Raw genomic sequence first — 26,755 nt, forward strand, 5'->3', positions numbered from 1 at the left:
ATAAGCATTTTAATCTGATTGTGAGCCGCCTAGAAGTGCTGTGGCACAGTGGGCGGCATACATTTTTTAAAAATATATAAATAATTATGGAAGTATGTACAGTGGTAAAAAATATTCAATAACATTTTTATTAGCGGCCTAACTGCCCTAATTAGCTTCCCTAATCTTTGGGAATAGGTAAGACAGAAATAAATATAATAATAAATATAATGATAATGTAATTGATAATGATTAAAGTATAACATTGTTATGTTTTCTTTAGTTTTTCAGCAGTATTTAACAGTGCTGAAAGATGATATTATGCTTGTGGGGACCAGATTTCAAACTACCCACAAGACAAGAATTCTACTAAAGCTAGATTTGTGCAAGCATATTTGTGCAACTAACTGTTCAGTTATGCATTATGCTTGTGCAAGTGGCTGCACCATCTGTTTGCACAGCTGAAAGATTTGGCAAAGCTTCACTAACACATTTTAATTTTGTGGAAGAACACTATTCAGTGCTGTCCTTTATGTATTTAATTCCCTCTCTTTAATCCTGAGTATTTTGAACATAAATGTAGGATAGCTTTATATTCAGTTGTTCTTATTATATATACAGGATATCTAAAAATGTTTTAATATTAAAATATATTTTCTGTGTTTCTTCTGATATTCATTTTTTACTTCTGGGTATGGGATAACAAAACAATATCACCATATCAGTTTGGTCTTCTGTTGGAAGATTGATAATACACGGTAATTGTTTGAATATAAAGAAGAAATTGGAACCAGCAGTAGTGTTTTTCATTCCCTTTGTATAGCTTTTTTCCCTCTGTTGGCTGCATTTAATTTATATCAAGAACTGTATTAATTTTAGAATAAGATATGAATTCATGAAAACAAGAGAGAAGAGTGATAAAAATCAATGGGTTTCCTTTATATTATTTTGCCTTTTTATGGAGCAAGAAAAGAAAGCTGAAGTATAAAAATGTCTGTCAGTTTGGCTTTTGTCAAAAACTTTCCCCCTTCTTCCTCCTCTAACCTCTTTAAAGTAAGCTCATAGAATTTTTAAATGCAGTTCAGGAGAAAAATTGAATGTATAAAAGCCTTTTTAAGCGATGGAACTCTCATTTTTAAAATAGCCACTTCATAGAAATAACTGCATTGTGGTGCACATCTGGATATGCTGCATGGCAGCCCCTAGCATTTTGTCACTTAAAATTTTACAGGTTGATGACTATACCAGTCAGTCAGTGCATTAATAAGTCACTGCAGTATTGCAAATAGAACCTTTCCCTGTCTGTACACAGAATGCCAAGACACACATTTCTACTTGCTCTTCCAGGTTTCCCCTCAGCAGTAACACAGCCATAACCATGAGGCAATTAAGAGGATTAAGCAAGAGCCTTCCCGCCTCTTGGTCATGATCAGTACTGTCAGGGTTGCTTTTGACAGCAGTTACATTGGTGGGAAACAAGTCAGTTGTCTCTCTGTTCTCCTGCAGGCTTCCTGTAAGATGTGAGGAGCAAGTATACATATCTAACATTTAACTTGTGGTCTGAGTGTGGACACAAAACTAGATCAGAGGTTCAGGTAGCATAGTAATCATGGAGCACCCCTACCTTTGCACAATAATGTATTCTCTCCCCATTAACTCCTAAAAATCGGAGGATGGTAGAGGTGCTTCTTCATATTGCTTAAGTTAGGAATTTCCACTGCAATGTCCACATGTATGAAAGTACACAGGGTATTACGCCAAGGATAAATGAGGTGGTGTTTCCTGCCAGCCAAACTCCAGACTCTTCTGGTGTCACTCGAAGTAAGAGTGTAGCAGAGTGAGTTGATCGTGCTACAAAATTAGACTCAAAGAATATTCCTGGGTGGCATCTTCTCACACTGTGGAGCAGTAACAAGTGAGTTACCACAGGGCTTGGTCCTGGGACCAGTGCTCTTCAACATATTTATTAATGATTTGGATGAGGAAGTGCAGGGAATGCATATCAGGTTTGCAGATGACACAGAGGTGGGTGGGACTGCTAATACTCTGGAAACCAGAAAGAAGATCCAAGGTGATCTTGATTTGGGGTCCTGGGCTAAAAACAACGGAATGAAATTAAGTTGGGACAAATGCCAAATTTTGCACATAGGGAGAAGAAACCAAATACATTGTTACAAGACAGGGAATACTTTAAAGGAGGAGGTAATCAGGCCTGTCCTAAAGAAGGCGTCTCTGGATCCAGAGATGGCTGCCAATTATAGACCAGTGGCCAACATCCTGTTTTTTGGGCAAGATGTTGGAACAGGTGGTGGCAGGACAACTCCAAGTACTTTTGGATGAAACTGATTATCTGGACCCATTTCAGTCTGGCTTCAGACCTGGGTACGGTACTGAATCTGCCTTGGCTGCCCTGTATGATGACCTGTGCAGGGAGAGAGACGGGGAGTGTGTCCCTGTTGGTTCTCCTGGACCTATCAGCAGCTTTCTATACCATCGACCATGGTATCCTCCTGGATAGGCTGGCAGGATTGGGAGTAGGATGCACTGCTTGGCAGTGGTTCCGCTCCTATCTTGACTGCTGATTCCAGAAGGTGGTGCTGGGGGACTTTGGCTCTGTGCCATGGCAACTTTGCAATGGAGTACTGCAGGGTTCCATTTTGTTCCCCCTTGCTATTTAATATCTACATGAAACCACTGGGAGAGGTCATCAGGAGGTTTGGGCTGCGGAGTCATCAGTATGCTGATGACACCCAGCTCTACCTCTCTTTTTCAACTAATCCAGGTGAGGCAGTGGCTGTATTGAACTGGTGCCTGGCTGAGATAATGGGCTGGATGAGGGCCAATAAACTGAAACTCAGTCCAGATAAGATGGAGGTTCTGTTGGTGGGTGATTCGAGCGCCTGGGTAGGTGACTTGGGCCTTGCCCTGGACGGGGTTGCAGCTTGGGAGTGCTCCTCGACCTGGAGATGTCCTTGGAAGCTCAAGTGACAGCGGTGGCAAGGAACGCTTTCCTTCAGCTTCGGCTAATCCATCAGCTGTGTCCCTACCTGGAGGAGGATTGCCTAGTAACAGTAACACATGCATTGGTTACTTCCCAGTTGGATTTCTGTAATGCACTTTATGTGGGGCTGCCCTTGAAGACAGTCCAGATACTTCAGATGGTTGAAAACAGCTGCCAGGATGCTGTTGGGGACTGGGTGTTATTCTCATATAACCCCAGTCCTCTATCAGCTCCATTGGCTTCCCATCGAAGTCCAGGCTCAATTCAAGGTGCTGGTTATTACCTATAAAGCCCTTAACAGCTTGGGACCAGGATTCCTAAAGGAACGCCTTCTTCCCTATTTGCCCTTCCACCCCCTGAGATCAGCAGCAGAAGCCCTCCTCCAGGAACCCTCTGTGAAAGACATTAGGAGACAGAATACCCGGAGGAAGGCCTTCTCTGTGGTGGCGCCCCGTCTATGGAATGAGCTCACTAGATAGGTTTGCCTGGTGCTGTCATTATGTTTTTTTGGCACCAGGTCAAGACCTTTTTATTTAATATTTTAATAAGTTTTAATATCGAATTTTATTACTATATTTTAATTTGCAGCCAGAGTGGGTTGTCAATTTATTGTTTATGTACTTCAGAATTTTATTTGTGTAAGCCGTCCTGAGGCTCTTGCAAAGGACGGCATACAAATATCTTGAATGAATGAATGAATAAATACTTGGCTCAACAATACTGCAAATGAGAAGGAACTGTTGTAGATCACAAGCTGAATGAGTCAACACTGTGATGTGGCTGAAGAAAGGGTAACTGCTCTTTTGGGCTACATTAATAGAAGCATCACTTCCAAATCCCATGAAGTACTAGTTTCCCTTCACTCAGCACTGGTTAGGCCTCATCTGGAGTACTGCATCCAGTTCTGGGCACCACAGTTTAAGAAAGTTGCAGACACTCTGGAAAGAGTTCAGAGGTCTACAAGGATGATCTGGGGATTGGAAACACAGCCATATGAGGAGAGATGGAAATATCCGGTCAGTTTAACCCCAAGAAGAGAACACTGAGGAGAGAGATGATAGCACTCTACAAGTACTTGAAAGCCTGTAACAAAAAGGACAGGATTCCTTCTTGATCACCTCTGAGTGCAGGACATGGAATAACAGGCTCTAGTTACAGGAAGCCAGTTTCCAACTGAACATCAGGAAGAACTTTCTGTTAGAGTGGTATGACAGTGGAACCAAAGACCTAGGGAAGGTGTGGGATCTTCCACGCTAGAGGCATTCAAGATGCAACTAGACAGGCATCTGAGAGGGATGGTTTAACTCGGAATCTTGCACTGAGCAGAGAGTTGGACCTGATGGCCCTCTGGTCCCTTCCAACCCTTCTATTCTATGATTAACAGGGTTCTGTGAAGTTGGATGGAAGCATGGAGCATGCTCAGCCAGACAAACCCAAACTCTCCTAACCCCCATTATTTATTTGCTTCACACCACTGCCTCATTTGTTGCCAAGAACTGGAGAAAGTGCCTTCCAGGGCTCCTTACTCCAATACAAAAGAGAAAGGTTTCCTGTGGAAGGCATTCATTCATGTTTCCAGTGGCAGAGAAAAGAAACCAAGGATAAAGAAAGTGTGCAGAAAGAGACATGTAGAGTACAAGGTATGTATGAAGGGAAGGAAAGCAAAGGGGAAGGACATGCATTAAGGTACAGGAAAAATAGATTATGGAGCATAGATAAAATAGATAAAATGATCTTCCTATCCCTTTCTTTTCTTTTCCATTTGACTACAAATTTTAGTGGACCACACATAAAGTATAGTGTGGGTGTGTGTACAAGGCACTCCCCAACCTTCTCACACTGTAGCATGATCAGACCAACAGCTAATGCTGACTTGGTTATTAAACCCTAGTAGTATCATTGGGAGCAGAAAGCATTTTAGCTACCATCTGAGTGATGCATCCTTTTTCTTCTATAAAAGAAGATTTCTATTGAGAAAAAGTAAAGCACTTCAGTTGAGGTTGTGTCGCTATGAATGCAGTTAATAGGAAATGACTTTGTTCTCAGTCATAGAATGCTATGGAAGCAAACACCCTGCTTCACAAACTCACCTTTCATAACGATCGGTGTTTCCCATTTAGGAAATGCTTGTATGTTTTCTGTCACAAAATCATGGACATTAAACTTTGTAGTATTCTTTTAGAATTCATGAAGTTACACAGACCCTCGATAAGCCATAAAGCAAGTGTGAGACAATCATCAAGTCATCCCTCACCCTTGAACATGGTGAATCCCACTAGGCATCCATCTTTAAAAAATGGTAGCAACTTGGTGGCACATGAAAACAGCCCAGATAAATGGGTAACAGTGCTTATTGTAAAAGGAAAGCATTCTGACCATCCTGTGTATTCTGGTGCCTCTTAAAGTAAGCTAAAGCTGTAGGGATATTATACAGCTAAAATTGTAACACCCCATCTTACTAAACTGCATATACAAATTCAAAGTAATTGTGTAAAAACATTGCCTGTTTAAAGACAGTTTTACTTAAGGAGACAACATTCTATTTGAACAAGAGAGTGGGTGTGAGAGTCCATGCCCCATTTCCTTTGTCATTGTAAGCTTTTCAAAATGCTGTATGAACACTGCTAATGCCATTGGAAGAAACTGGGAGAATCCCATTCTAAAGTTATAGTGTGTACTTTACAGAAAGGGTTATCGTTTAGGAAACAAATATGAATAAAAATATAATTGTATTGTTGTATTAAGAAAAACAGTATCTTAGATGTATGGTACTTTGGAAAAACAACTGGGTATGGAATCTGTGTATGTCCTGTCATCATTTGTAGGTTTTTTAAAAAGACAAATGGTTTTAATTTTAAAAATGTATTATACTATAGTGCATTTTATAATATAGTCTACTAAGATGAATCATAAGACAAAGAAAAACCCCACATTGAATTAGACTGTTTGGTACACAAGCTACGTGGTGATCTGTTATAATAAATGAGTGTAGCAATCTTTGGGAGACCATGCAGAGGGCTATAGGAAATGTCCAAATCTCCCTCCTGATGACATAAAGATTCCTATGAGCTCAGGAAAGGGAATCCAGCCTTGGGTTTCCCCTGCACCCTGTTCTGGTACCACATAGCCACTGTGGACAGCTGCAGGACTGCAGCAGCTGATCCATGGAGGTTGCAACAGCAGCTTCAGGGGAACTTGAGGAGAATGAAAATAGCGGGAGCAAGAGGCCAAGAAGCCAAGGCTCCTCGGCTATTTTCTGGGCTCACCACCAGTTAAGTCAGCCACACATCTCAGAGGGCCATCTAACTGAGAATGTTTTGGTTATGGAGCAATGGGAGACAAAATCATCTCTGGCTTTTTCCTACCTACCCAGCTAGCAGGATATACAGAGAGCTCCAATCTTACAGTCCTCTGTCTGTTGGCAGAACAGAACAGAGAATTACTTTCAATAGGTAAAATTCACTTGTACAAATAGCATCTATTTTCACATTTCTAAACATTATAAGATTATTTAGATTTGACGTTAAATTACTGTTAAGCTTCCAACATATTCTTCCATTATCTGATCCAGCTACAAAATATCTGCTAAGTGTATCTCAGATATTTTTTCCATATCTCAGCAGTGAGAAAGTGAATGCCCAAATTATCATTCAGACTTTTTACAATATCTTGCTGGTGACTTGTTTGCTTCCCTGGAGATTTGGTTCTCTTTTATGTGGATACAGAAATTAACTAATGTTCTTGTTTGTATATGTTTTAATATGAAATATGAGAAATGTAATGTTTCAATGAAGTAGAACAGCTCTGCATAAACAGAAACAACAATCAAAGAGTATCTTGTAGCAAAACAAAATGATTTGCAATTAGGTCACATAACTTATCCTTGCCAAAAATAAAACAAAAACAGGAAGCTCACCAAATGTCACTAATGATGCCAGCACTGGATGCAATGTTATCAATATTCTAATTAGGGTTCACTTCTTTGGTCCCTAAGAGGCTGTCCTGTTGATGGGTGAAGAGAGAAAAGTCTGGCCTCAGAGGAGAAATCTCATCTTGCAAAATCCCTGCCAGCCACTATGAAAACCCTCCATGGTCCTTGCCTGACTTTAGAGTCCCAGTGAAGCAAAGGGGAGTGTTCCATGAGCATATTGGCAGAATGCAGGAAAGCTCTCAGTCCTCAGGATCCAGAGCTTTCCATTTCATAGAAATGCCCAATTTCAAAATTTCTTGCTATTGCAAATTATGAAAGGGAAATGGTTGGCATTTTTAAAAATATGGTGGGGGTCACTCCTTCCTCCTTTTTGCCCTGGTTATACCACAGGTGATTCATTCGCCTTTGGACCTCCCACATAATTGTTCTGCCCCAATGTAAAACAACTATATTTCCAAGATGGTTATCAATTATACAGTTTCAGTTTTATTTTGTAGAAATGTTATAGCACATAATTTTCTTGAATAAGTAGAATGGTAAGTGGAATGAGGACTGTGGTAGGGTCATGAGTCTGGAGAACAGGAAGAACAGGATAGTTAGAAAGTATGGAAATTTTTTTTCCATATTGTCAGTATTACAGTACAATGAATCAAGAATTCTTAAGTCACTCATAAATTGCCTTTGCCCTAGATTCCATTTTGTGTTAACCTTTAGTTTCATAGATTACTGTACATCCTGCAGGGCTTGCAGACTCAGAAACATAACAGGAGAAAATACTTTGATTAATAGGAGAAAGAGCTTTTCACCAGTAGGTCATCAGTTCAAAACTCATTCTGGTTGATCATAACCAAAAGATACTAATCCAGGTTAGCAATTTGTTCTTTAAAAACTCACTTGGCTGTGCTTCTTTAATTCGCCTACAAAAATGTCCAGATTGCAGGGAAAAAAACCCCACCACTGTTACAGTTAGTGCTAATTGGCACCGTTGCTGGTAATCTGCAGGGAAAAAGAAAATGGAATTTAGCAGAGGGTGAGCTACTAGTCTGGCAGTCAAATATGATATGTTCCTATGAGCATCCAAGGAAATGTGCTTTGTTGCTGTCTCTGTACTGATAAATACGTCTAGCACTTCTCTATAAGAAAATATTGAATAGTATTTATTAGAAGTTTTCTTTCTTTATATGTCTGTTGTTGAGATTTCTATGGTGTAATAGGGGTTTTTTGGGTGGGGGGTCAGTTTTAAAAAGATGTTTCTTTAAACAATGGCTTTCTTAAGTCATTGTTTCTTATCACATGCATCTGAGGAAGATGCAAAAACTCCTGTCAGTTTCAATGAGCTATTTTTTTCTGGAATTAGTTGATTGCAGTCTATTTGAGATGCTGCAGATGCTGATATCTGCTTTCCATACACTCAGGATCATGAAGGACTGAATATATTTTGTATGCATTTAATTATATCTGTGTATGGCTGGTATGAATGTTTATGCTACTTGTTAATCAGTTTTACAAAGACCATGTTTGATGGAAAGGTGTTTAAATTTGGCATTCAATTCACTTGGAAGTAAACTTTGTATAGTTGACAAAGGAACTGTAGGTATTCTGACAAACTGTAATATACTGCAAACAGAGGGCATATGAAAGGGCCTAACAATAACTTAGTTTTTAAGATACTGCTCTATAACAATCAGTAGTTTAATCCAATAATCCAAATAACTTGTAACATCAGTATAAAGCATTTCAGGTTATTTTTAATCTCCTCCAGCATTTAAAGGCCTCTATATCACGCTTGAACTGACAGTGTTTATGCACTCAGATGTCATCAGATTTATTGCCTGACACTGAAAAGAATGACTCCTTCATCAATTCATTTTGGAAGGTTTTTCAAACTGAACTGAAGTAAAATGTCCCCCTGAATTGACTTTGCATATGATGATCCATACGTGGTAAAACCAAATCAATACGTGGTAAAACTTATGCAAACTTCTTATGCTTTTTCACCTTTTAGACCGGGATACGTATTTAACAAGCACCAAAATGTTCAGAAATTTCAAAATATGCCCAACTTAAAGGAAGTAAGAAATGTAGCAACAGTTGGACTTGATCATATTCTAGTGATTTCCAAACTCCAGCAAGGAAGTGCTGTAGTTACCATGTACAAAAAAGACAGTGTGCTCTTTGGAACTGGTTGTAGTTTCTGAAGTGGGCCCATATCAACATAAAAGCAATCAGTTTCTGTCTCAACAAATGCTACCTTAAAAGAGGTTTTCCCATACTTTTGGCCTTAACCATACCCTCAGCCTATTATACTTTCTCTCAGTTTATAATTAACTAGGATTAGGGAGCAGACTTCCAAATCCCAGTTTCCAATTGGATTTAAGTCCCAAGAGACGACTCTACACATGGACATCACCAGGCGGTCAACACAGAAATCATATTGACTATGTGCTCTGCAGCCAAAGATGGAGAAGCTCTATACAGTCAGTAAAAATTAGACCAGGAGCTGACTGTGGCTCAGATCATGAGCTTCTGGTTGCAAAATTTAGGCTTAAATTGAAGAAAATAGGGAAAAGCACTAGGCCACTCAGGTATGACCTAAATCATATCCCTGATGAATATACAGTAGAGGTGACAAATAGATTTAAGGAATTAGATCTGATAGACAGAGTGCCTCAAGAACTATGGACGGAGGTTCGGAACATTGTACAAGAGGCAGCAACTAAAACCATCGCAAAGAAAAAGAAATGCAAGAAAGCAAAATGGCTGTCTGAGGAAGCTTTACAAATAGCTGAGGAAAGAAGGGAAGTGAAAGGCAAGGGAGAAAGAGAAAGATACAAACAATTGAATGCAGGATTCCAGAGAATAGCTAGAAGAGATAAGAATGACTTCTTAAATGAAAAGTGCAAAGAAATAGAAGAAAACAATAGACTAGGGAGGATCAGAGATCTCTTCAAGAAAATTGGAGATATGAAGGGAACATTTCATGCAAAGTTGGGCATGATAAAGGACCAAAATGGCAGGGACCTAACACAGGCAGAAGAGATTAAGAAGAGGTGCCAAGATTACACAGAAGAACTATACAAGAAAGAGCATAATGTCCCTGATAACCATGATGGGGTGGTCACTGACCTCGAGCCAGACATCCTGGAATGTGAAGTCAAATGGGCCTTAGGAGGTCTGAGCAACAAGAAAGCTAGTGGAGGTGACAGTATTCCAGCTGAGCTCTTCAAAATCTTAAAAGACGATGCAGTTAAAGTGCTACACTCAATATGCCAGCAAATTTGGAAAACTCAACAGTGGCCACAGAATTGGAAAAGGTCAGTTTACATTCCAATCCCAAAGAAGGGCAATGCCAAAGAATGTTCAAACTACCGCACCATTGCACTCATTTCATATGCTAGCAAAGTTATGCTCAAAATCCTACAAGCTAGGTTCCAGCAGTATGTAGACTGAGAACTACCAGAAGTACAGGCAGGAATTTGAAGAGGGAGAGGAACTAGAGATAAAATTGCCAACATATGCTGGATCATGGAGAAAGCTAGGGAGTTCCAGAAAAACATCTACTTTTGCTTCACTGACTATGCTAAAGCCTTTGATTGTGTGGATCACAACAAATTGTGGCAAGTTCTGAAAGAGATGGGAGTACCAAACCATCTTATTTGTCTCTTGAGAAACCTATATGCGGGTCAAGAAGCAATAGTAAGAACTGGACACGGAACCACTAATTGGTTCAAAATTGAGAAAAGAGTTCGGCGAGGCTGTATACCCTGTATACCCTGTCTATTTAACTTATATGCAGAGCACATCATGAGAAAGGTGGGGCTAGATGAATCACCAGTTGGAATTAAGATTGCTGGGAGAAATATCAACAACCTCAGATATGCAGATGATACCACTCTCATGGCAGAAAGTGAAGAGGAACTAAAGAGCCTCTTCATGTGGATGAAGGAGGAGAGTGCAAAAGTTGGCTTGAAACTCGACATTAAGAAAACTAAGATCATGGCATCCAGTCCTCTCACTTCCTGGCAAATAAATGGGGAAGAAATGGAGGTAGTGACAGATTTTATTTTCCTGTGCTCCAAGATCACCACAGATGGGGGCTGCAGCTAAGAAATTAAAAGCCGCTTGCTCCTGGGGAGGAAAACTATGGCAAATATAGACAGCATACTAAAAAGCAGAGACATCACACTGCCAACAAAAGTGTGTCTAGCCAAGGCTATGGTTTTCCCAGTTGCAATGTATGGCTGTGAAAGCTGGACCATAAGGAAGGCTGAAAGCCAAAGGATTGAGGCCTTTGAATTGTGGTGCTGGAGGAGACTCCTGGGAGTCCCTTGGACTGCAAGGAGATCAAACCGGTCAGTCCTACAGGAGATCAACCCTGACTGCTCTTTAGAAGGCCAGATACTGAAGATGAAACTCAAATACTCTGGCCACCTAATGAGAAGAAAGGACTTCTTGGAGAAGAGTCTAATGCTGGGAACAATAGATGGCAAAAGAAGAAGATGATGGCAGAGAATGAGGTGGCTAGATGTAGTCACTTAAGCAGTCGGTGTGAGCTTAAGTGGACTCCGGGGGATGGTGGAGGACAGTAAGGCCTGGAAGAATGTTGTCCATGGTGTCACAATGGATTGGACACAACTTCGCGACTAACAACAACAGTGTATAATGACAGCAGGGTAAATAACTTGAGAGTCAGGACTGGAAAGAGGAGAATTCTTTCCCACTTCACATCATGAATTCCTTAACAAGGGAATTAGTTCCCTTTACAGTTTATTTCTTTTCCAGATCTCAGAACCTAATATATTGGTATAACATTTCTATAGTAAGATTCACTTTTTATACATATCTAGTGTTAGAGTTTTCCTAATAAAAGTTATATGTTTTATACTTTACCATATAGAAATCTTTGCCTGTTTCCCTTCACCCCTTCCCAGTCTCCAGGGTTTTTTCCTCATTCCTTCTATGGGAAAAAGATTAGGGTTAGAGCCCTGGGGCCCCAAGATATGCAATGATTCACCCGCTGGCAAATAGTTCTCAAATGCAGAGCACAGCCGGCAGAGGGCTGATACATGCAACAAGGCTGAATATCAAATACTGGGCCAGCTCTCTCACTGTCTTAAAGAAATGTCCCACCTCTGATTGTAAAAAGCAAACACTGAAACCTGTTAAATTCTTTAAGTCCTGATTGTTTTAGCACTCTGTGCATTATGATGTTTTCATGATGTGTCTGATTGTAATTTTGTGCTTCCATTTTTTGAGCATATCAACCATTCAAGGTCTCCTTTCCCCTCCCTGCAAAACCATTTGTGATACCAATTTCATAAAACACTCTGTACATGTCCTGTTTCCTCATAGTCAATCTTAAACAGCTACCCCTTAGCACTATAGTAACTTTGGGATTTCTGTTTGCTGTAAGTGAACTGTTGACTACTTGATTGTATGCTTCCATTGAATCTGGGTATTCATGCCAAGCAGGTCTGGAATCCTGCTATTAGTAGTATGCCAAAAGCTGTGTATTTGATGCTGGAACCATGAAAGTGTGTGTCGTTTTTATCCAGTTAGTCCTGCCTACATTGTTGGAAAAGTCATACACATTTGTGAGTGATGTGGTGATGCATAGGCCACTGCTTTTGCATGTATGCATGGGGATTTATAACCTGTTCTTTCAACATCTACATACTTTAATAGGAAGAATTTATCTTAATCTTTATGAGAAAGGAATTAATCCGAGTATAGTGATCAGTGTTCCTGGGGAGCATTGGTTTGTTTTATATGGGTCAGAAAGGTCCTAAGGCAGGTAGACACTCACAACCTAACAGACAGGGGGATTAAGATATAATACCATGGAAATTAGCACTGAGAACTACAAAAATCACATTTGAAAAAGCAACTCCAGTCCTATTTAACACACCCTGTCCTACATCTGTTGTGAGATAGTACCTATCCTACTCTGGCTAGAATATCTAGTTTTTTGTTTGTCTGTTTTTCCTGTCTTAGCCTCAACTGTGAACAATTAATCTGCATTTATTTAGAAAAAACTGGGATGTTAAAATGACATACAATGGGAGTATATTTCCATTTTCTCCAATGTGCAGCATCCAAATCTGATGTGATTTACAAAGATGCCACATCTCCTCATCTTATGGGGAAATGAAGAAGGTGTGAAAATACTGAATTGCAGAGGTGTATGTGCAAAACATTAAGGCTATTTTTGAATTATCCATTTAAGGTCCTGATAATCAAACAAAGCTTGACACTGAGCATCTACTTTCTAGTAAGGGTACTTATTTCTGTAAATGGTTTCGATATGAATTTAAACTGTTCATCTATGCATGAGTACATGTGTGTCGTTCTGTCTGGGTGTACATGTGCACACGCACATGCACTTGAATTTTGATGAAAGATGCATAAAACTGTCAAGGTTAATAGCTGTCACCAGCAGTACTTAAATGAAAGTCTTTATATTGCTAGAAACACACAGAAGGAGTGAAGGGGTCTAATTACATAATGGCAATATGAAATCTTTTGTACTTCTGTATGGATCTACTATTGGTAAATATTATAAGAATAGATAAAGAAGATGGAGGGGTTCAACGTTGATTTTGACTGTGATTGTAAGCTAAACAAATGTTCCACAACACAATATGCTTTCAACACAGACTGGCTGGGAACAGGAGCTTGAGCTTGATTTTATCCAAAATGCAAAAGAAGCAAAAATGCTAACAGCACAGTTGGATAGTAGGAGGATGGCTGCATGTGTTCCTGAATTTTCTGGAGAGAAGGAGCCTATCTACACCCATCCTGGCCGTGTTGTTGCCTTATGTTTCCGCAATAATGCTAATGTTTGTTGTCTCACAGTCTTTACACCTGTTTTCAAAGCAACTATAGCGGAATATAATTGGTTTGCCTTACCACCCCACAGAAACATGAAATGTGATGGACTGCATAGTTTTTTTTCTCAACGTTGACATGGTTGATATGGCAATTCTACACTTTCTCATGCTGTTAAAAATACTGTAGAGATAAAGGCTCCCCAGTACTCAGCGATATGTTAGCAACAGACTTTGCCAGAAGATGTAACATTCCAAAGCAACATTGCAAATAGCTCTTTGACACACACAATAGCTCCTCGACTCATCACACGCACAAAATGAACAACAGATGCTATTTTGAGAAATTTCCTAAATTAGGAACTTGCCCATATCAGGCTGACCTAATCCAATAAGTAAAAGATCTTCAAATTCCAAGTTTATATGGCTCCATCAAGTGCTAGTATGCATAAGATTTAAATCTTTATTTTATTTTAAATACTTTCCCCAGACTTCACACTGTGAACTTCAAGTTTGTTCTGAAATAGTGATATTTTGTTCTGCTCCTAGATCTCTAATAGTAAAACAGCCACACTTCTCTTGGAAGGAAGGAAGGAAGCCAACATGTATGTATGTATATGATGGAGATCAGAAGATGACTAATAACTTGAATTTGTTAATATGTGGACATGAGTGTTTCACAAACATTTCAGGTCGATGTGTGCTGAGCATCAGAGGGCTATAAACCGTTATTATTTTAAACCGCATAGCTTAAGCAGTGATTATCGATACCTGCATTTTACAGTTATTAAAGCTGGAATTGCCTTAACATGCAACCAAAGAATGTTAAATTTGCTGGTGGTGCCCTGAATTTTCTGCATAGAAGGAGACCATCTACCCATGCACCCTGACCTAGCAATGTTTCAGCAAAACAGCTAATGTTTATCATAATCTTTGTATTCATTTTTAAAGCAACTATAGATGAAAAGGATTGTTTTGGAGTATATTTCATGTTTTGTTCTCATCCATAAAACCATGAAATATGACAGACAATTTAGCTCTTTTCTCAGTTTTGACATGGCTAATATGGAAATTCTGTAGTTTCTTGTGATATCCAGAACAGTATAGAGAAAGAGGTGGCTGATACTCAGGATATATTCATTTGATGTTTATTTACATAATTTTGAACTACTTTCCAATCAATCTGTGAATTGAAATTCGGGTAGGCTTAGAAACATGCACTTACCTTCATATGGCTATGATGTTTTCCAATAAAAATGCTGACAAAATTGTGTACATTAGAGAACTAATCGTAAAAATACAAGGTGTGTCCAAAAAGTAATGAGAATGATATTTGAAAAATTCTTTTATTGAAAAAATAAAATTGAATGTTGTCTCCTTCAAAATATGTACCTTGTGAGTATACACAATGCTCCCAGCAACTTTTCCATTCTTCATAGCATCCTTGGAAGTCTTCAAGTGGGATGTTGTTCAGAGTCTGTGTAATGGCTCTTTGGACACTATCCACTCTATCAAAATTGTGTCCTTTTAATCCATTTTTCATCTTTGGGAGTATGAAAAAAGTCACAAGGAGCCAAGTTGGGGATGTAGGGTGGATGGGGAAGCATCGTGATGTGTTTTTCAGCCAAAAACTTTCTAACAGAGAGTTCTCCAAAGCACTGAGATTCTGTATGTTGTCATGATGAAGGATCCAAGCTGAGCTGATCTCAGCACACACATGAAAAACTCTGTCTCAAGCAACCAAGAACTTCCATGTTAAATCTTTGATTCAGTTTGATTCACAGTAACCAGTAGGCACAAATTCCTTAGTAGGGGCTGTGGGTGGTGCAGTGGTTTAAACTGCTGAGCTGCTGGGCTAGTTGATCGAAAGGTCGACAGTTCGAATCCGCACATGGGGTGAGCTACTGTGCCCCGTCGCAGCTCCTGCCAACTTTGCAGTTTGAAAGCATATAAATGCAAGTAGATAAAAAGCTACCACTTGGTGGGAAGGTAACAGCATTCAGTGCACCTTGGTGTTTAGTCATGCCGGCCACATGACCACAGAGACTGTCTGTGGACAAACGCTGGCTCCCTCAGCTAGGAAACGGAGATGAGCACTGCCCCCAAGAGTCAGACATGACTGGACTTTAATGTCATGGGGAAACCTTTACCTTTACTTTACAAATTCCTTATGGACAATTCCATGTGAATTAAAAAAAAAAATCAATGACCATCGATTTGACTTTTAATTCGCTCATTCAAGCTTTCTTGGGGCAAAGTGACAAGGGTGTGTGCCATTCCGAACTTTGTTTTTTTATCTCGGGATCATACTCAGACTCTCAGGATTCATCACCCACGATCACTCAACTCAGAACATCAGGCTCCCTTTTCAAATGGGCCAACAGGTCTTGGCAAATGAGTTGACGGTGTTCCCTCTGATCAGGTGGCAAGTTCTTTGGAACAAGTTTTGCACATACTTTTCTCATATTCAAATCCTGAGTCACAATTTCATGAACAATTGACTTGGTAATTCCTGTTTCCTCTGCAATCATTCTGATAGTGAGCCATCAATCACGGTTGAGAACAGACCTCACTACATCCATATTCTGATCCTTTTTTGATGAAGAGTGGCATCCTGATCGTTGTTCATCTTCAACACCTTTTCATCATCTTGAAGGCCTTGGGCTATCATCTGCACAAATGTACCAATGGCACAATTTCTCCATACACTTTCCTCACCATTTCCAAAGTTGCTGATGCACTTTTACCCAATTTCACACAAAATTTTAACACATACCACTGTTCCAAACTTGCTTGCATTTTTCTTAATACAAGGCACTTGAACAGAGTGTCACGAAAAAGAATGCCTCGCCTTTGACTGGACTGGAATGCAACCGATCAGTGTTCTGACGTATACCTGGCACCCCACCCCAAGTGACCTTGATCAGCTTCTCCCTTCACAGAGCCCTTCTCAAGCATAGGAACTGCATTCTCATTACTTTCTGGCCATACCTTGTCCATTTCATTAAGGAAATTGCTGGCAAAAAACCCCTGTGTTTTAATAGGCCTGTATAACATGAGATGCACACAAAATGCATATGACTTTTCAAGTGCACTTAAAAAAATCTGTGTATCCAATGAACCAAATATATCATTGGAAAAATGCTCAATGTTTGAAACAAACTGGACTTAAGGTAAACAATGAAAAGCTGAAACTAAAATAAGGAATTTTATAAATCAGACCTTATATATGAAAATGCATGTAAAGTTTTCATTATTGCCTTATAGCAGCATAAACATAGTCATTAAAATTACTACACTGGTGATATTCTTATCTCTTATGATGTTTCATATCAAATGGGAACAATTGCATATTCCCTTTCAGTACAATGTTCCATTTTGCACCATGCATTTTTTGGCCATGCCACAGTGAGTAGAATTAGCCAGTTACCTAGAAAAGCAAACAAAAGTAACTGCTACAGACTTCAGCACAGGCTACATTGAGTGGCTGCTTGCCATGCTGCTGGCTGCATAATTTATTGCAGAAAACATCAGTAAGTAAAGGGAACTGCCGCATGTCAGCACAGTTCTGCTTCATTGTTTGCTGGTGCTAATGTGCCAACTTCCAGTGCTGCCAGTTGGACAAGCAAGAGTGAACATAGGTATTGACTTTGTTCTCATACAAAGCTGGTAATTACCAAGAGTAACTGTCTCACTGTACCTGATAACCACGAAATCATCTATTAGGAAGCATCCACTAGAAGCGCTGAGCAGGAAATGCCCATCACTGTAAATGCCACCAATTGTATTACAGCCAGGGTTACTAGAGACTGCGCTGATGACACAGGAGGTGTAATTAAATGCCAGTGTCAGCATTTCCTTATTGCTAGTGTGCTCCCTCCCTCTCTCTCCCCCTCCCTCTGTGCGCATGTGGTGGGGAGGGGGGATTTTGCATTTGAGCTGTGCATCTACTTTTCTACCTGTCAGCTTCAAGCAATTTCCCGTGGGATTTTCAAACCTCAACAGATTTCTTCTGGGATTTTTCCTTCTCACTTTATCTGATGGAACAACTGTTCCACAGGCTGAATTTGAAATCTTTCTGTGTCCAAGTCAGCCTGTCTGCTTTCATTGTAGCCCTAGATGAAAATAGGAAAAGCAGAAGGGAGAACAAATGTACACACTGATCTTGTTCTGCACCAATGCATCTTTTCCTGTTTTCATGTGTATAGGACAGGTTGACATGATTTACTGAAAGAGCACCAGATGTTTTCTCCTAAGTATTATTTTGTCAACCAATCAAAGGCTTTGCTTTTTCACATTATTTGCACACAAAGCCATAGATGTTAATAATGTGTACACAAAATACACAGCCGCTGTCATGATTGACAAAGTATTGCTGGGCAGGGGAAGCCTATGCCTCTTCCAAGAAGCAGAGACCAAACCTTCTTATATTTCAACACACTGAAAAAGTGCCAAGCTCTCCCATCAGTTCCAGGTTTAAGGTGGTACAACCAACCAGCATATAGTTAAGTTCTACCAATCTGCTTGTTTTAATATCTTATAGTATTTGGGGTGGAGGGGGTTGGAATCCACACTTGGTGTTCTACTGTGATTGCTGTGTCATGTGATGTTCATCCCAAACCATCCTCTCCTGCTTTTGCTACCCTTATATCCCATATTTCTTCAGACCAGTTATATCATGGCCTTTTATTTATTGCTTTTCCCAATGGAATATATTTCAATGTGTGCTAAGATTGCAGTGCTATTCAGAGAGACAGGTGTGGTTTCACTGTGTTAAGGTAAGACTGGACAGTGCAGGAAAAAGTGTGTATCAGGCTTCTTGGACAAGCTGATTAGCTTCCAGCTGGAGAGTGCAGATTCATCTCATTGTCTGCTGCCTGCAGAGTGCAACAAGGTTCTATCTTCTAACAAGATTTGCTTTGGAATATGTGTGTCAGCAAAATTTGAGCTCATTGAGATTCTCCAATCTCTAGCTAAAGTGTCTTCCAATTCATGCTTGTAATAGATTCTGAATGTAGTTTTGTTTCTTTTCATGTGAAGCTAATGTGTATTTTCATGCACATTTTCAATGTGTGCATCAGTTTTGCCCATTTTAAAATTCATGTACTTTCCCCATTGATTAAAGTGGAGTGCTTTTCTCATATATGCCTAATTTTCATGTGCATCTAAAATGTGTGTGAATTTATCTAACGTCACTACGTGAAATACATCACAAGTTGAAAAATTAATGGACTTTGACCACAGAATGAGTTTGGCTCTGTGATTGATCTAACCATTTTCAGGAACATGACCTGTTTAACTTTCCTTCTTGAGATTGATAGGAACATTGTATCTCCATTGATTTCAATAGACAGGTGATGAAGGACAACTTGCAGTCATTATTTTGAATCCTAGCACAGAATGCTTACAAATTCCAAGTAGTTTTCAAGCTGAAGAGATGATTGTTCACCTAGTGTGTGAGAGAGTACGTGCGAGAGAGTAAATGAATAGGCTTTATGTAGATATAAAAGCACATGTTATTTTTGGGTCAAAGACTGAACTGAACTTCACACCCATCCGTCTCTTTGCACTCTACCAACCATTTTCAGGATACAGCTTGTTCTCAAGTGATCTGGCCTGATCCATAACTCCCTGATTAATGTGAGGATCAGGACACTGGGGCAGGGAAAGCAACAGACAGGCAGGAAGACTCCCATAAGGCAGAAACACATGGATAAAAGTTGCTGTACACATTGATAAAAGCAGCTCTGGATGTCCTTCACAGTAACAAGGTATGCTGATCTGTCATCCCTTCCAGGGACATTGGAACAGCTTTCTCCATGCAGTGTCCTCAGAAGGAATGGCAGGTTATCATGTTTCATCACTCCCAGGGGGCATTTTCAATCTAATTCTAAATGCATGCAGAAGCAGCCACTCAGGCTGGGCTTTCTAATTGCTTGGATTGGCTAGTAACTGCTAAAATATAATTCAGATAATCTTCTTTGAAAGGCTGTCTTCAGACATCTCAGAATACTTTCAAAAAATCATGAAGATCCTTAAGAAAAAATGTGAAAATATCACTAACTGGATTTATGCTTCTGTCACCTTCTGATTGTAAGGATACTAATTGCTCAGTAGTGTCACAAATTTTAAACCTAGATCAAGCTTTTTAACATAATTTGGGAGCAAATCAATGTTTAAACTAGACCTATGATCAACTCCACAACAGGCTGTTCCAAATATGCCCACAAAGAACTACAGTGTGATGATAGAATTCATGTTACTATATTAAGGACATGTAAAGTATGAAATGGAAAATGTCTGTTTTCTTCTTAGTACATTTCTGCTCTTAAATGTATCATCCAAGAAGAGGCAAGTTACTTCATTTATTTTTTGCTCTGTTACTGACAAAGCTATTACAACCAATACCATCATGCATTAATAGTATCAGAATGAAGGAATACCCTTTAACTCCTGCATATAATAGGAAAAGATTGAGATCAAATAAAGTAAAATTATGTAAGAATCCCAACTCTAGGAGAATATACTAGTGTTTCTTATTCTTTTTTAGTGTTTTTTGTAAGAGAATTAATAAACTGTGACGGTCATAATTCAAGGATAGGAGGATTTTCTTTCTAAAGGCATATTTTTCATTAAAAAAACTCTATTCCAGAAATACCAAATAATAATAAAACAAACAGAGGCTTGTGACATCTTTGGATATTAATACTAATTGTAGCACAAATGCTTATCCATAAGGACCTATTATTAGATTTGTGATAGACTTGCATCCATCACACATGATGGAAGTTTGGGAAATATTTTGGATATTAAATCTTTTGATCCAATTTGCCTTTCTGTTGGAACCTAGCAACAGTGGTAGCAACAACAAGAATCTTCCTTGTTTTTTAATGAAAAGGCAGGCAGGCAGGCAGGCAGGCAGGCAGGCAGGGTGAGTGAAAGAGTGAGTGAGTGAGTGCTTGGAAGATGTGATCATTGGAAGTTGAAGAAGTTGCTCTTTTCATTTTTCTATACTGAACCAGTACTTTAACTATATGAAAACGTGAAAAGGTGAACTAATGTAGCATGCATAAACCCAACTTATAAGTATGAGGTGTTACCAGGTTTCCAGTTCCTAGGATTCAATTTTCTTAGAAGGAGGCTAATGGAGACTTCTAGAGGTTCTGTGATATAAAGTTAATTCACACACACACGCTGAGCACAAGATGAGTGTTCATAAATTAGCACTCCAACAGATATCTGATGCCATATGATTCCCTACAGGAAGCACAGTCATTTCCATTTTAGACCCATTTTCAACAGAGAGTAACTTCCTGCTAAACACAGAGACCTCACTTACCTCTCTCTCTCTTCTAATGGAGAAAGAATGATAATAAATAGGCCATCATAGCTCACGTTGAAGCATGTAAGCAGAACATTGCTAGGTAGCAGTTGTGCAATTAGAGGCCAAACCTATTCTGTCCCCTTTCCACATAAAATAACAAATTGTAATGAAACCCATATGGAAATTAGCACTTATATGTGTCTTAATGTATACCTTTTTCTTGAGTATTTTGAACTGGTGGAGTGCATTTTAATTTATTTTTGTATGTGCATTTTCCCTGAGATGAGATGCATTAGAAAAGTCTCAAAAGTGAAACATAGTTCTCTTTTTGCATTCTTGGTAGGTATGAACTAAGTCAATACACTTTTTAAAAATCTCAGCTGATCAAATTTCTACCCTATCCCTAGTAGTGTCTCAATGATAGTTCCACTTATAATTATCTTAAGGGTCAAGCTTGGAAAGTATCATTTATCTAAACTTTCATAAAAAATACAAGCTTCTTGGGTGGCTCTGTTTAGTTTTATATAACCTTAGTGCTGTGTTGCACTTGTTGCTTCGCTTCGCTTTGTAAAATCCTGTACTTGAAAAATAAAAGCAGAGCATCTTCCAAAGCATGCAAGTGGACACAATAGGTATACATTAGACAGAGTGCTTAGTTCCTTACCTATGAATATTAGTTTAAATGTCATGAGTACAGGTATGTAGGTTTCCTTTAGCCTTCAAGTGCATGTTCATAGGTGAAGCTAGAGCACCCCACTACAATGACTCTCTTCCATACATGTTCATAGTAACTACTCTGAATGGAAGTAATCAGCTATAATCATACTTATTTAGAAGTAGCAGTGTCATACCTTTGACCTATCGTTTGGATATTTCAAAAACAGGTTGTTGGTAAGAGCTAAAGCATAAATGTCTGTTTGCTCTTTCCTACCTTATCATGAAACAAATAAATCAATTTAATATCTAAAGATCTGGTAAAGCTTATTCACCACATATCTTTCTTTCCTTTAGCAAGTGGAATTTGTAAGAAAGATGGGGAATAAAATTTTGGAATATATTAAGAAAACCAAACATACTCTGAAATATTTAAAGCCTGGAGCAGATTTATACAAACTCACACAGAGCCTGAAAAGACAATTATTAGATGTGACTAGAGAAGTTTAAATTGTGTTATCTGCCACTCTGTCAATTAAGAGATAAAGACTAGAGCTGAACCTCGAACATGATAAAAATCGATAGAGCACTATAGAACATTTTCTGTCACTAAGAGAATGTGCCTGTTGTTGTTCTTGGTTATTTGTGAGTTCGCATGTAGGTTGTTACCTGTAAGTTTGCATCTTTTAGCAGTGGGTTATTCAGACTGGCAGGTTGGCAGGTTGTACGGCCATCCTAGGTAAAAGAGGACATTTGGTGCAGGATGACCTGACAGAAGAAAATATGCTACATGATACAGAATGATCATTTGGAATCAAGTTTTATATACTAATCCCACGAATCTCCTAAGTAGCATTATTATTATGAGAAGAGCAGAACTGAGATGATGTAGTGCTTAAGTATGAACTGTGTTTGTTTGTTTGTTTGTTTGTTTGTTTGTTTAGAAAATTTCTATGCCACCCCATTTGCCGAAGCCTCGGGGCGACTTACAAATAAATCAATTAAAATACTATAAATTAACAATATTAAACAAGTTAACAATATAAAATAAGTTGCCCTGGCCAAAGAATAAAATAAATAAATACTATTAACAGTTAAAATGACGTTTGAATAAAAAGGTCTTCGCCTGGCTCCGAAAAACAAATAACGACGGCGCCAGGCGGACTATGTATTACACCAAACTGTCTGGAAAGTACAGGTAAAAGTACAGGTTCAGTACAGCAACAAAACAGTCATTCTTGCTATGAGCTTGGAATTAAATATCAACAAGCCTGAAATTAATCTCTCTGTTACTAGATCACCATGCTCCAAAACTGGGGCTTGAATGCAGTAGGGTGCTACAAAGAAAGTGTAGCACTGGAAAACAGGAAAACAGGAACCCCAAAATGAATATCAACAGATTTTTAGTACAAAACACACACTTTTTAACATCTGCCACCCTCAACCAAAATCCCATTTCATGTAGAGAATTCCATGAGATTCCGGCCTCTCCGGAGCACTCACTAGCATCACTGATGCACCAGAGAACCCTGTGAGCACCCACCTGGGAGTGTTGGGAGCAGCACAGTTTGCAAGCCCTGCCACTCTGCTACCTGAGGGCCAGCTATAGCCTCTTTGTTATTAAAGCCTAACTATAAGAAATGCCACCTTGAGGCCTGTTTGTCAGATATGCATGAAATAGCTTTCTCCTAGATCACTCTGAAATTATGTTGTGGTTTGTAGGTAATGACAAACCAGAGTATGGGTTGTCACATTGAATCATGGGGTTTTGTTGAATTGTAGGATGTCATTATCTGTGAGCCTGGCACTATGGTTTAACCATGGATAATTAACCCTGAACAAACCAGGAAAAAAAAAGTGGTTTGTTGTTCTGTTGTGAACTTTGAATTGTTCCTGGTTAACAATTCATGGTATGGAATTTATACGCAAAGGGACACTTTCAAAATTCCAACTGTGCCCACAAGTCCACAAATGTTAACACACACAGCTTTGTATATTAAATTGATATGTATGATTGCATTCTTCATAGACTAATTTTACTGGTGTGTTTGGTTATCATCCCCTAGAACATTAATGCTGAACAATAATAAGGTAATAACTGATATAAAAACTTACATTCAACCCAGTCTGGTTATGTACTTTACCTTTATTTCTAGTTAATGTATAGTTAGAAAGGACTACTAAGATGAATGATATGAACTTCATTTAATCTAGAGACTAAATCTATGCCTTCTTCTTTCCCTGTTTCACTCTTTTTCCTGAAAACACTCTGAATACATGTCTTCTCATGCCGGTGTTCAGAATGCACATTGCTGCTCAAATGCCATTGATACATAGCTTTAAAACCCCTTACTCTACAGGTTAGAATTCATATATATGAATTAGTGTATGAAGATAGGAGTAATTGTTTTAATGAAAATTTCACCTCTGCACCACTTTTCTGTGAGTTCATTGAGAGTGTAATTAGGTCTGCTATAGTCATCTCCCTGTGAGCCTGTAGATAAGGCATAAAATATTTCTTTCACTATAATCCTTCTGCTTAAAGATGATAGGGAAAGCACAAATGAATTTAATACCATTAATGTTCTCTGTGAACTGGAACCTTTTAAATAATAAACTATCATATGAGGTCTGTCTTATTCAAATGTTGATGCTGTTTCATAATAAATGAATGCATTTTTAAAAGACAACTATCTATTAAAAGCCTGGAGAGTGAAAAATGTTTATGTCCATGTTTTTCAGCCCCTTACAGAACATGAACTTTAATGACTTATTCTATGACCTTCGGTTAAAATTGATGATCAAATGAAATGTGTGTTACTATATTCTTAGCTCTAGAACTCCTTAACCCTCAGTACACGGTCCAGCGATCCTACCTACAGCCAATATTCTCTGTAGCCATTTGTGGGCTTCTGTTCTTCTATTTTCTCCCTCTGACTTCCTGTGAACTATGGGGAATGTGTATTTCACTATTTGTATGAATGTGGATAGATGTGCCCTGCCAGAAAAGACCAGGACCCCAGTTCACATTCAGCAAATTTTAGGAAGATTTAAAAATTAGTTTGGATGCTTAAGTAAGGACAGCTTGCTCTGGTGTGCTACCTTGACAGAAATGCACCTTCAGGAATGTCTGGGTGAGACTGCATGGCTTTGGTTTGGTTGTTTTAATACCTTCTCTTTTCTCCAGACTTTCCAATGCACTGAGCAACCATTCGCATGCTGGTTATTGGCAGTTGGCTTTGCTAGTCAACATTTGAAAATGTTTGATTGAATGACCAGCTTGCAAATGGTATCTGTGAGGACTCCTGACATCCTTGCTGCTGAGCAAATGTGTGGTGTGTGCTTGCATTCCTTACAAAGTATTGGCAGTGCAATATTGCGGAATGCTCAGTTTTCCAAATGAAATTGAAGGTGATATTTTAAAATGACCTTTTTAATGGCACTTCAAAAATATTGGTCTATACATTCACTCATTCACTCATCTGATGTTTAAACATTAAGCAGAGATGTTCAAAAATTAGGTATATGAACGTGGCTGCTATTTCCTTCCCATTTGTTTAATACTAGAAATTTGTCTCTTCCAGATTCCCACTATAAGCATAAATTGAACTTTTCTGTCCTCACTTGTAAGAACAACATGGAAGGCCATCCTTGTTCACCCAGATGTCAAAACAATTAAGTTTGTGGGCATGATGGATAGGGTCTTCTTCATAGTGACTTACTGTTTGTGGAACTCAGTTCAGCTGACCTCCACTGGTCCTCATAATTACAAGCATTCAAGTGGACCCTAAAGAATTACATGTTGATCTTCCTATAACTGAGGCAGAACTTCTGGAAAAAATTGAATATCTCTAGCAAAAAGCTGCAAATATCTCTAGGGAAAAAACTGTGGATAGCTCTAGGGAACTACAAACTCTGTTTGGGGATGCCAAGTTCTTTGTCTTGGGACTCGCCAGAATAACTATTATTTTTTCTCTCTCAGTGGGCATGAAGAGTCTAGAGATACTCACAGCCTCTCCCTAGAGTTATTTGTGTTTTTAATCTGCTGTATTATTTTCATCATTGTGTTATTGTATTTTGTGGTTTTAAATTTTGTAAATATTGTCTTTCCCAAATGGTGACTTATTACTCTTCTGACTAGATAGATCACAAAATGTGGAATCTACACCAGTGTGCTGCAGTAATAAGAGCATTGGACTGGGACTCAGGAAATCTGAGTTTTAGTCACTACTTCACTCTGAAGCTCACTTCAGAGTGGTATATTTGGTTGAACCACAGACTCTTAGCCTAAACAAACTCATTCTGAGGGTAAATGCAGACGAGCGTATCCTGTAAGCCGTCCTAGGTTCCTTACAGGAAAAATACAAGAATTTAATAAAATAAATCAATGAATTGAATATTTCTTAAACTGTACTATTTGAATTTTCTTTTTAATATCATACTTTATATAGTATATTTAATCAATATTTGGATGTTTGGCTTGTGATGTTTTACTTTAATGCAGTATTATAGAAACCTGAACAGCTGGCCAACTTTGGTGATATTATCTTGAAATGCTTATGCCTAGCCACACACTGTGATAAAGGCGTTACGGGCATGCACCACAGAAAGGCAGAATAGCAGCAGAATAATACTTAGAGAGATCATTTGAAGACAGGGTTGTGGAAAAATAAATAGCAGCTACTGACTTGGAATGGAAACCAGTCTTTCTAGGAAAGCAATGTGAGCAAAGAGATTGTCATTACTGTTCAAATACAGTATAAGGTGGAGAACTGCTACCAAGAGAATGGTTGTTTTTCCTTTTGTTGGTGTGGCTGCCAACAGTTTTCATCATAGATAAAAAAGCTGCATGCTTTCCAAGCTAGTTCCAAGCTAGTTTCCAAGTAAAGTATGTTGTTTTCTATGTTTCCATAACATTTTCCCAGGTAGGTTGTTAATGGTGCAATAAGCTGTCAAAAAGGCATTCGTAGAGAATACGAATGTACTTTGTAAAAAAAAAAAAAATCATGCCTGCAAAAGTGGATGCCATGCTAACAATG

The 26,755-nt window shown here is 38.8% G+C and overlaps 1 protein-coding gene across 1 annotated transcript in view; it reads left to right on the top strand.

The window, feature by feature from the left end:
- Window positions 1–26,755, top strand: part of IL1RAPL1 (interleukin 1 receptor accessory protein like 1) — a 581,999-nt gene that overhangs the window by 325,759 nt on the left and 229,485 nt on the right. The gene's annotated exons all lie outside the window — the stretch shown is intronic.

The sequence above is a fragment of the Varanus komodoensis genome, unplaced genomic scaffold (genome assembly GCF_004798865.1).
Source record: "Varanus komodoensis strain SLA01 unplaced genomic scaffold, ASM479886v1 scaffold4, whole genome shotgun sequence".
Taxonomy (NCBI): domain Eukaryota; kingdom Metazoa; phylum Chordata; class Lepidosauria; order Squamata; family Varanidae; genus Varanus; species Varanus komodoensis.